This window comes from Oncorhynchus mykiss, chromosome 28 (assembly GCF_013265735.2).
Source record: "Oncorhynchus mykiss isolate Arlee chromosome 28, USDA_OmykA_1.1, whole genome shotgun sequence".
Classification (NCBI taxonomy): Eukaryota; Metazoa; Chordata; class Actinopteri; order Salmoniformes; family Salmonidae; genus Oncorhynchus; species Oncorhynchus mykiss.
Window position 1 is genome coordinate 10,053,222 of NC_048592.1, and position 11,733 is coordinate 10,064,954.

Below are 11,733 nucleotides of genomic sequence, written 5' to 3' on the forward strand. Positions count from 1 at the left end.
AATTGAATGTTCATTTCTCTACCATAAGCTGCCTCCAACATTGTTTTAGAGAATTTGGCAGTGCGTCCAACCGGCCTCACAACCACAGACCATGTGTAACCACCCCAGCCGAGGACCTCCTCCACCTGCGGGACCATTTGAGACTGCTGATGAAAAACAGTGGAGTTGCGCAACCAAATAATTTCTGTCCGAAAACGTCTTCGCTTGTCGTCTTAACCTGACTGCAGTTTGGCGTAGTATCCGACTTCAGTGGGTAAATGCTCACCTTTGATGACCGCTGGCACACTGGAGAAGTGTGCTCTTCTCGGATTAATCCCAGCTGTACCGGGCAATGGCAGACAGTGTGTATGGCATCGTGTGGACGAACAGTGTGCTGATGTCAATGTGTTAAACAGATTGCCCCATGGTGGGCTTATGGTATGGGCATGCATAAGCTACTGACAATGAACCCAATTGCATTTAATCAATGGCAATTTGAATGCACAGAGGTACCATGATGAGATCCTGAGGCCCATTGTTGTGCCATTTATCAGCAGCCGTCACCTCATGTTTCAGCATGATAATGTACAGCCAGCCCCATGTCACAAGGATCTGTACACAATTTCTGGAAGCTGAAAATGTCCCAGTTCTAACATGGTCTGCATATTCACCAGACATGTCACCCATTGAGCATGTTTGGGAGGCTTTGGATCGACGTGTATGACAGCATGTTCCAGTTCCAGCAAATATCGAGCAACTTTGCACACCTATTGAAGTGGAACAACATTCCACAGGCCACAATCAACAGCCTGATCAACTCTATGCGAAGGAGTTGTCGCGCTGCATGAGTCAAATGGTGGTCACACCAGATACTGACTGGTTTTCTGAACCACGCCTATACCTTTTTTTGAAGGTATCAGTGGCCAACAGATCAGTCATGTGAAATCCATAGAATAGGGCCTAATTCATTTATTTCAGTTGACTGATTTCCTTATATGAACTGTAACTCAGTAAAATCTTTCAAATTGTTACCTGTGTACCTACCTTTTTAACAAAACAAAGCAATAGGAGGGAGAAGCAAACCACTGTGCTCATTCTCCTTCGCAACCCCTGCTGGTGGCAACATGTATAAACAATTCCCAATGGAAATCGTTGGAAGACCAGAATAATAGTGGATTATACAAGGGGTTCCCCAATTTTTTCAATCGGGGCCTCCCTTCCAGAATTGGTGGTAGGTGCGGTAAAGTCTATTTCTGTGGGCACAGACACTGTTCATGACACAAACAGGTTTAAAGCAAATGTTCTTGCAATTCTATGCATTTGGCCATGTCTAATGTGTATTCATGTGATATGAGTGTCTAAAAAATTACAATATCTATGATCTAAAAAAATCGCAATAAAAAAAAATGAGCTAATTGATCTGGACATTTCTGAAAAGTTATACATCTCTCTCTAAGGTATGCAATGACTAACATGACAATATGAATTGATGATGCATTTGACCCAATTTCAAAATTGCACCTTGTACATTCTACTATTAAAATTTTCAAAGGTAAATTTAAAGACGGACTGAGTTCCTGCCGAACCTGCGCGCTCCCCCTTGTGGGCGCAACCCACTGTTTGACACAACAATATCTAAACCATTTTTACATTACCTTATGGGCAGCCACAACTATACTGTATGAAAATAAACAAATTATAAATAAACGTCACAAATTATAAACCTACAATTTGTTATTTGTAGATCAGTCAGTCAGTCAGTCAGTCACAATTTACCCATGATACATTGTGGTTTTGATCCTATCGAACACGGCCATGGACTACTTAGCTACATCCCAAAATAACATCAGACTTTTCGGGAGGGAAAGAGTTGATGATGGTTGGAAGAGCGCCTTTACCTTGAAAAGACAGTTAAATGGCATCCCTTGCGAGGACAAGAACAATATGTATGTCAGGAGGAAAAGTGCAGTATTATCACAAGGAAAGGTATACTTGGAATACGGGGGAGGAATAGAGGGGAAAAGAGAGGCAGATGAGGTCGAAGAGAGAAGGAGGAAAAGGTGTTTGAGTCGGTTAGCGGGCGGGCGGAAAAAAGGGAGATTGGAAGAAAGTGTAAGCAGAGTGAGCTGTACGCCGGATAGAAGACAGGAGGCGAAATGGAAGTGAATGAGGGCGAAGTATCGGAGGTGGTAGGTGCGGTAAAGTCATCGGAGATCGATGTATGCACCGATGATCAGGATGAAGAAGAATCTGACAGTAGGTGTGAAGTTTATGTAGAAAGTGGACTCTTGCCTTTTGGCTGATCGATTTGTGGTTTCACGGTGGGTGGAAAAAAAGTGTTGGGTCATGTGGAATCGATGAGGGTAACTGGAAGTGGTCTAGTGATAATTGTTTGTGTTTCTGTTGGGCAGAGGAAGAATGCGCTTGAAGTAAAACGAATGGAGGTAAGTAAAGTGAAGCGTTTCGTTCAAGAAAAAGGCACCAATAAAAGGAGATATAACTTGGGATAGATATAGACGTTGACCAGTTGAAGGCAAATATTCCCGGTGAATGTGATGCTCGGCGTTTGATGCGACGCAGACAGGGTGGGGAAACAGAGTCAGTGTCTGTTCTTTTGAGTTTTGAAGCCGAGTCTTTGCCTGATAAAGTGAAGATGGGATATATAAGTTATCCTGTACGAGCGTATGTGCCGAATATGTTAAGATGTTACAGGTGTCAAGCTTATGGGCATGTGGCAGCAGTGTGTAGGAGGGAGGGTCCAAGGTGTGAGAAATGTGCATAAGGGCATGAGACAAAGGATTGTGTAGTATTGGCGGAATGTGTTAATTGTAGGGGTGCCCATGGAGCTGGGGTTCAGAAATGTCCCGTGCGAGAGAAACAGGTTGAGGTTTCTAGAGTTAAGAGTAGAGCAGAAGTTGTCATATGCTGAGGCGGTGGAGAAAGTAGAGGAAGATGGGAGAAGTGGTGAGAGTAGTAAAGATATACCAGTACAGAGGGATAGGCCAAAAAGTGAAATAAGTTTCAGTAAGATTGGATTTTTAGCATTTACAGCAATGGTTATTAATTGTACTGTAGGAATAGATCAGAAGTCTCAGAAAATTGAGGTTGTGGTGGCAGCTGTAGAGGCATTTGGGTGTGCAGGACTTGACAGCAGGAGAGTTACAGGATGTGGTGATTTCCCATCCTTTTAGGGTGATGGCATGAGGTAGGAATAAATACATTTAATTAGTGGAGTAGGGGGGTGTTAATTTTATTTTAAATAATTTTGAAATTAGTGAATATAGTGTTAGATGGGTATTTAGTAAATGTTTCTACTTTAAGTAAAGTATAAGGTCTTGTAGGTCTGGCAGTAATGCAACAAATTGGATGCAACCCTCGTTAACCTCATAGAAGAAGGAGATGAAAGACCTCCAATCGTCAACATGACTGGCTGCGTTTTGCTACAATCATTATTTAGTTTTCCAAGGACCCATAAAACAGAGGCAGTGGGAGAACCTATTAAAGTAAGTAAAAATGTCACTCGTTAGTTAACTTTACATATCACCAGCTTGCCAACTTCATATTAGCTATCTTGATGTACTTTATTTATCATTGTAACACCAAAATGCATTTGTAGCTAGGTAGGTAACGTTAGCTAGCTAACAGCCATGGAAGAGGGTGAAAGGATTAGCTAGCACTTCCAGGTGTCAGAAGGGAGAGTAGGCTACTCGGGCTAGGGAAGTTCCAGCCCCTAGTGAGAAACTGAGGACAGAGTGATATAGCATCGTAATATTAAGGGCTGTCTAACTTGAGTATAATGGAAAGGAAAAAATGCAGCCTGTTTCCTTGTGATGTTTTCTGTCTTCAGATACAGAGAGCTGTCGAAGCCTGTCTGCAGATGAAGAGGTCCCAGTGAATGTCCCAAGAGAGTAAGGGTACATCCCTGTACGCCATGGAGTATATACCGTTTTAAAAGTCACAATGTAGAAACCTATTACAACTGGAGCAGACCAACCCTGCTGGGTGTGCATGCTTCTGTTTTAGCCCAGCACTAAAACACCTTATTCAATATATCAAGCCTAATTAGTTAATAAGCCAGTGTCCTAGTTTGCTCACCCAATAGATCAGGGATAAGTGGCTTGAGGTTGGCCAACACTGGTATTGTCTTTTTTTTGGTTCACCGGAAATTGTTTTGGTAATAATAGCCTACTTGTTACTAAAATGTCTAACCTTTACATATGCGTTAGCTTACTTATACACATTGAACTTGTTGATTCTTTGAAGTTGCGTTTAAACTTGTTTTAATTGTTAACTATTATTCAAGATTAACTAGTGTTGATGTTGATTAATCACAGATCACATTCCTGCAATAAAGAGGGGAATGGAATCTGTCTCTAATTAGTCTGTTGTTTTCTCAAATGAACATTACCTTTTTGTTCAGTCATAAGCTCTCCAATTATTTTTATTTGATTCTCGCTATTTTTTCCAGGATATCAACCATGTGAACCCATTTTGCAGCTGATAATGGCATACAATGCCAGTGCAGCCATAGGCCTACAGTGGTTCCCAACTCCAGTCCTTGAATACCCCCAACAGCACACATTTTTGATGTAGACCCAGGCAAACATACCTGATTCAACTCATTGAGGGCCTGATAATTAGTTGACAAGTGTGTTTGTCCGGGGCTGCACTAAAGCTGTACTGCCCACAGTATAATGGCCTTTGCCTTTTGGGCATTTGCAATGAACCCCTTGACATTATGCATCTGAAGCATAGGATAGCTTAAATCACAGTTTACATATTGTTCAGCTATATGTTCTCAACTTAAAAACGATACCAGTAGACAATATATATGAAGCTAGTCATTATACTAGATTTTGTACATGCCTTGTGCTGACATTACATATTTTGTTTCAAATACAACCCTTGAAATCTAGGTGGTGAAATGTCTGGAAGCACGAGATGGGATCCTTAGCTTAAAACACACACAACTACTACTACCAAGTCCAATGCCAGATACTTTTATCCATGGTCTGAGTGGCACTGTGATAAAGATGGTTTGACGAAGACTACCACAATTACATTGTCTATGCTAAATGTGTTTAAATTGTTAAGAAATAAAATAGTTAGGCTATAAGAAATACTTTATATTCAATGGGACTAGGCAAAGCAAAGATTACTATTTTAATTTCACCCATACAACAATGTAGCCTATTATTAAAGTACAGTATGTTTACAATATCATAAACAGTATTTTACATTTTACATATTCATACAGTTTTGTCTTGACAAAGTGAAGGTGCTCTACTCAAATGGCACAACAGAACCATTCAGATTGACCAAAGCATATCATTTAACAACCATCTTGTATAATTGAGAGAAGTCTCCTTTCATATCTGGAAAAGGACAAAGCAGTAGAAGTAGAAACGGATGCTTCTGCAGCATTGCTCATCTTCACAGTGGGTATCCAGTCAGCATGGGTGTCTTAAGAGGTAAACTGGGGAGCCTACAGTAGTACATAAACAATGAAAATGAATGAAAAGCACACCAATGAAAAGCACACCTGATGTTAGAATATCACTTCTTCAGGTCACCTATACCATCAGGTCTGTTAATTGCTTGTTTGTGTTTAATTCATTCTGGTGTTTTAATGCCATATAAAGATTACATCTTGTTGGGCTGGAACAAGCAATAGTCAACGCAGCAGGTTGTCCTATCCTATTGAGACCTTTTTCCTATGTTGTAATGTCCATACATTTTCACTCTTATGAATAAAAGTTCTCAACAAATGTTCAGTGGGTTATCATATGAACATATAACCACCGGAGCTTTTTTGGAAAATAATGTCCTCCAGGCAATATGGATGTCATGTTGTACAATTTGTGGCTCCCCTTTTCATGGTCATGGCTAGAAGGGATCCAGTTTTTGTAAAAATGAACGTCATATTTGATATTCCGTAGCAAATATCAAAAGCTGGATCCCTTTTAGCCAAGACCCCTTTTTCATAGGCCTTGATAACATGGTTGCATTCAAGACAAGGTCGTTTTTATTGGTCTGTTGTCGGTGTCAGTAGGGTAGGCTACCATCGTATTAAAAAACATTCTGCCTATTCCTCCAGTCATATTACGTATATTATAATTGCATGAAAAGTTTATCAAAAGGCCACATTATTCCCATGCGAAGGAAACAGCTCTGATATTGCTTATGAACCTATGTCGCTAACGTTACGCGCTTATTAATAGCCTAAATTATCACTATCCAATCTACTCATCACATGATTAGTACATTTACATTAGTCTGCAAATGCGATGATAGAGGCACACCATTCTTTGTTATAAAGGTGCATTTTAATAGTGAAAAATAACTTCCCTAAAACTTTAAACACATGCTAATTGATAGACTACCAGCCATCTTGCTAGCTAATTTAGTGTTGTTGCTAACAAAACTCGAAATCGATCAGACTTGATTTACCAGTGATGAAATTATCGTAGCAGACCAGTTACTGACAGCTGTCTGTGATCAGGCCTTTACAAGCAAAACGGTTTCTTCGCTTTTCTGACAGTTTTTGAGTCTTATCTCACTGGTGTCACCAATGGTGTTTCATGATTGCGGGGAATCTTTAAACATGTTTTTTTCCCGTCGTCTTTCCTGCCTTATTAGAGCAGCCAAATACTCTACAGAAAATTATCGTAGTAATGAATCAACTCGTTTTAGGCACTGTTATCATTTAGTTTGGAGAAGCCACTCGGTTGTTGTTGTCAGAAGAATAAAGGCGGTGGTCTTCCAACATGGCAGCCAGGAGGCGTCGTACGTCAACTGCGAGCCCTCTATTGTTGTATACGCCATCTCAAACTAGTCTCAAAATGAGATGGCAACTATCATCTACAGTACCTACAAGGAACATGGTAATCATAAGGTTGCCTAACACCAAATGCAATTAGAAAGTAATTCATCCCTATGTGTGAGATTTATGTGGGTTTTTTAAAATATGCCATAAAACGAACTTTTCTGGAACACAGTTCAAATAAATAAATAAATTGATGGGGAAAAAAATTCGTGGAACATTTTTCATGATGAAAATACATATCCATAATATATTATTTTGTATGGGGGTGTGATATTTATGTTCTTAAAATATATGATCATATATTTAAAAATATGTCACGTTTATATATGAGTTTTAAATATACAGTGCATTCGGAAAGTATTCAGATATCTTTCATTTTTCCACTTTTTATTACGTTACAGCCTTACTCTAAAATTGATTCAATTGTTTTTCTCCCTCATCAATCTACACACAATACCCCATAATGACTAAGCAAAAACAGGTTAAGAAATTTTGGCAAATGTATTAAAAAAAACAGAAATTTCACATTTACGTAAGTATTCAGACCCTTTACTCTGTACTTTGTTGAATCACCTTTGGCAGAAATGACGCTACAAGCTTGGCACACCTGAATTTGAAGAGTTTTTCCCATTCTTCTCTGCAGATCCTCTCAAGCTCTGTCGGGTTGGATGAGGAGCGTCGGCGCATAGCTATTTTCAGGTCTCCAGAGATGTTCGATCGGGTTCAAGTCCGGGCTCTGGCTGTGCCACTCAAGGACATTCAGAGACTTGTTGCGAAGCCAGTCCTGCATTATCTTGGCTGTGTACTTATGGTCGTTGTCCTGTTGGAAGGTGAACCGTCGCCCCAGTCTGAGGTCCTGTACGCTCTGGAGCAGTTTTTCATCAAGGATCTCGCTGTACTTTGCTCCGTTCATCATTCCCTCGATCCTAATTAGTCTCCCAGTCCCTGCCGCGGAAAAACATCACCACAGCATGATGCTGCCACCACCATGCTTCACCGTAGGGATGGTGCCAGGTTTCCTCTTGACGTGAGGCTTGGTATTCAGGCAAGAGTTCAATCAAGGTTTCATCAGACCAGAAAATCTTGTTTCTCATCATCTTACACTTATCTCCATCACTAGCTTTAAGCACCAACTGTCAGAGTAGCTCACAGATTACTGCACCAGTACATAGCCCACCTATAATTTAGCCCAAACAACTACCTCTTTCCCTACTGTATTTTATTTATTTATTTAGCTCCTTTGCACCCCATTATTTTTATTTCTACTTTGCACATTCTTCCACTGCAAATCTACCATTCCAGTGTTTTACTTGCTATATTGTATTTACTTTGCCACCGTGGCCTTTTTTTTTGCCTTTATCTCCCTTATCTCACCTCATTTGCTCACATCTTATATAGACTTGTTTTTGCTGTATTATTGACTGTATGTTTGTTTTACTCCTTGTGTAACTCTGTGTCGTTGTATGTGTCGAACTGCTTTGCTTTATCTTGGCCAGGTCGCAATTGTAAATGAGAACTTGTTCTCAACTTGCCTACCTGGTTAAATAAAGGTGAAATAAAATACATTTAAAAAAATCTGAGTCCATTAGCTGCTTTTTGGCAAACTTCAAGCGGGCTGTCATGTGCCTTCTACTGAGGAGTGGCTTCCGTCTGGCCACTCTACCATAAAGGCCTGATTGGTGGAGTTCTGAAAATATATTTGTCCTTCTGGAAGGTTCTCCCATCTCCACAGAGGGTCTCTGGAACTCTGTCAGAGTGACCATTGGGTTCTTTGTGACATCCCTGACCAAGGCACTTTTCCCCCAATTGCTCAGTTTGGCCGGGCGGCCAGCACTAAGAAGAGTCTTGGTGGTTCCAAACTTCTTCCATTGAAGAATGATGGAAGCCACTGTGGGTACCTTCAATGCTGCAAACATTTTTTGGCACCCTTCCCCAGATCTGTGCCTTGACACAATTCTGTCTCTGAGCTCTACGGATAATTCCTTCGACCTCATGTCTTGGTTTTTGCTTTGACATGCACTGTCAACTGTGGGACCTTATATAGACAGGTGTGGGCCTTTCCAAATCATGTCCAATCAATTGAATTTACCACAGCTGGACTCCAATCAAGTTGTAGAAACATCTCAAGGATGATCAATGGAAACAGGATGAACCTGAGGATGCACTTGATTTCTTATGTAAATAAGGTCATATATGGCCATATATTACTTTACCGTATAGGGTCTCTGGTCTTACCGCCTTAGTGGATCACGCCAGCAGTAGAGGTCGCCAGCTTGTAGTCCTAAAAAACGGATATGAGTTAGCGGTTTCTACTTCTGGTTCATTGGCCATTCCTATGGAGGAAATTAATGGGGAAAGAATGGGGTTTTGGGATCAATGCCTTAAATAAGGTCTGAGGTTAACACATGCTTAGGAGTTCTTATACATTTTGTTCTATTTGCATTTGTATTTATTAAGGATCCCCAGCTACTCTTCCTGGGGTCCAGCAACATTAAGGCAGTTATATACAATTGAAAATATTACCTGAGATTACATTTCATAACATTTTACCCAATTTATTTAGTGTGTTACCTCGGGTCACTACTCCACTATCACATATTTACAACACAATATCCATGTGTAAGTGTGTGTAGAGTGTGTGTCTTATCATGTGTTTATGTGTCTGTGCCTGTGTGTGTGTTTCTCTTCACAGTCCCCGCTGTTCCATAAGGTGTATTTTTATCTGTTTTTAAAATCTGATTCCACTGCTTGCATCAGTTACATGATGTTGAATAGAGTTCCAAGTAGCCATGGTTCTATGTAGTACTCTGCGCCTCCCATAGTCTGTTCTTGACTTGGGGATTGTGAAGAGACCTTTGGTGGCATGCCTTGTGGGGTATGCATGGGCTTCCGAGCTGTGTGCTGGTAGTTTAAACAGACACCTCCGTGCATTCAGCATGTGAACACTTTTTACAAATACAAGTAGTGATGAAGTCAATTTCTCCTCCACTTTGAGCCATGAGAGATTTACATGCATATTATTAATGTCAGCTCTCCAAGTACATTTAAGGGCCAGCCGTGCTGTCCTGTTCTGAGCCAATTGTAATTTTCCGAGGTCCCTCTTTGTGGTACCTGACCACACGACTGAACAGTAGTCTATGTGCGACAACTCTAGAGCCACTAGGACCTGCCTTGTTTATAGTGTTGTTGAAAAGTCAGAGCAGCCCTTTATTATGGATAGACTTGTCCCCATCTTAGATACTGTTGTATCAGTATGTTATGTCCATGACAGGGTTACACCAAGCAGTTGTCACCTCAACTTGCTCAATTTCCACATTGTTTATTACAAGATTTAGTTGAGGTTTAGTGAATGATTCGTCCCAAATACAATGCTTTTAGCTTTTGAAATATTTAGGACTAACTTATTCCTTACCACCCATTCTGAAACTAACTGCAGCTATTTGTTAAGTGTTGCAGTGATTTCACTTGCTGTAGTAGCTGACGTGTATAGTGTTGAGTCATCCGCATACATAGACATACTGGCTTTACTCAAGGCCAGTGGCATGTCATTAGTAAAAACTAAATAAAAAGTAAGGGGCCTAGACAGCTGCCCTCGGGAATTCCTGATTCTACCTGGATTGTGTTGGAGAGGCTTCCTTTAAAGAACACCCTCTGTATTCTGTTAGACAGGTAACTCTTTATCCACAATATAGCAGGGGGTGGAAAGCCATAACACATATGTTTTTCTGTCAGCAGACTGATCGATAATGTCAAAAGCCACACCGAAGTCTAACAAAACAGCTGTTGTCAATTTGTTTACAGTAAAATAGCATTGTATCTGGTCAAACACAATTTTGTACAAAAGTTTAAGAAGGGTTCATAACAGTCTGATTGGTTGGCTATTTGAGCCAGTAAAGGGGGCTTTACTATTCTTGGGTAACATAATTACTTTTGTTTCCCTCCAGGCCTGAGGGCACACACTTTCTGGTAGGCTAAGATTGAAGATATGGCAAATAGGAGTTGCAATATCGTCTGTTATTATCCTCAGTAATTTTCCATCCAAGTTGTCAGACCTCGGTGGCTTCTCATTGATGATAGACAACAGTCATTTTTTCAATTCTTTCACACTCACTTTACAGAATTCAAAATTACAATGCTTGTCTTTCATAATTTGATCAGTTATATTTATACTTGGATGTGTAGTGTCAGCGTTTGTTGCTGGCATGTCATGCCTAAGTTTGCTAATCTTGCCAATGAAAGAAAATCATTAAAGTAATTGGCAATATCAGTGGGTTTTGTGATGAATTAGCCATCTGTTTCAATGAATGATGGAGCTGAGTTTGCCTTTTTTCTGAACATTTCATTTAAGGTGCTCCAAAGGTTTTTACTATCATTTATCTTTGTTTCATTGTATAGTTTTCTTTTCTTCTTTTTATTCAATTTCGTCGCATGATTTCTCAATTTGCAGTACGTTTTCCAATTGGTTGTGCAGCCAGACTTATTTACCATTCCTTTTGCCTCATCCCTCTCAACCATACCATTTTTTAATTCCTCATCAATCCACTGGGATTTAACCATTTTTACAGTAATTTTCTTAATGGTTGCATGCTTATTAGTAACTGGAATAAGCAATTTCATAAATGTGTCAAGTGCAGCATCTGGTTGCTCCAAATTACACAACACAGACCAACAAATAGTATTTACAACAACAACATAGGAATCACTACAAAACTTATGGTATGTCCTCTTATAAACTATATCAGGCCCAGCCTTTGGAACTTTGGTTTTTCTAAATATGGCTACTATATTGTTATCACTACATCTGATGGATTTGGATACTGCTTTAATGCACATTTCTGTAGCATTAGTAAAGATGTGATCACTACATTTTGATGATTACATTTCTGTGCTGTTTGTAAATACCCTGGTAAATTGGTCTGATAACCTGA

At 40.0% G+C, this 11,733-nt stretch overlaps 2 long non-coding RNA genes across 2 annotated transcripts; one reads left to right on the plus strand and one right to left on the minus strand.

The window, feature by feature from the left end:
* The first annotated feature begins 1,787 nt into the window (after positions 1-1,787).
* LOC110508479 lies at positions 1,788-4,345 on the plus strand. Its single transcript, XR_002471317.2, has 2 exons — positions 1,788-3,482; positions 3,827-4,345. It is a non-coding gene; the product is annotated as an uncharacterized LOC110508479 (long non-coding RNA).
* A 789-nt stretch (positions 4,346-5,134) lies between these two features.
* LOC118944863 lies at positions 5,135-6,822 on the minus strand. The gene is made up of 2 exons (XR_005040255.1): positions 6,430-6,822; positions 5,135-5,464 (listed from the first exon to the last, which is right to left on the minus strand). It is a non-coding gene; the product is annotated as an uncharacterized LOC118944863 (long non-coding RNA).
* Positions 6,823-11,733: the final 4,911 nt, after the last annotated feature.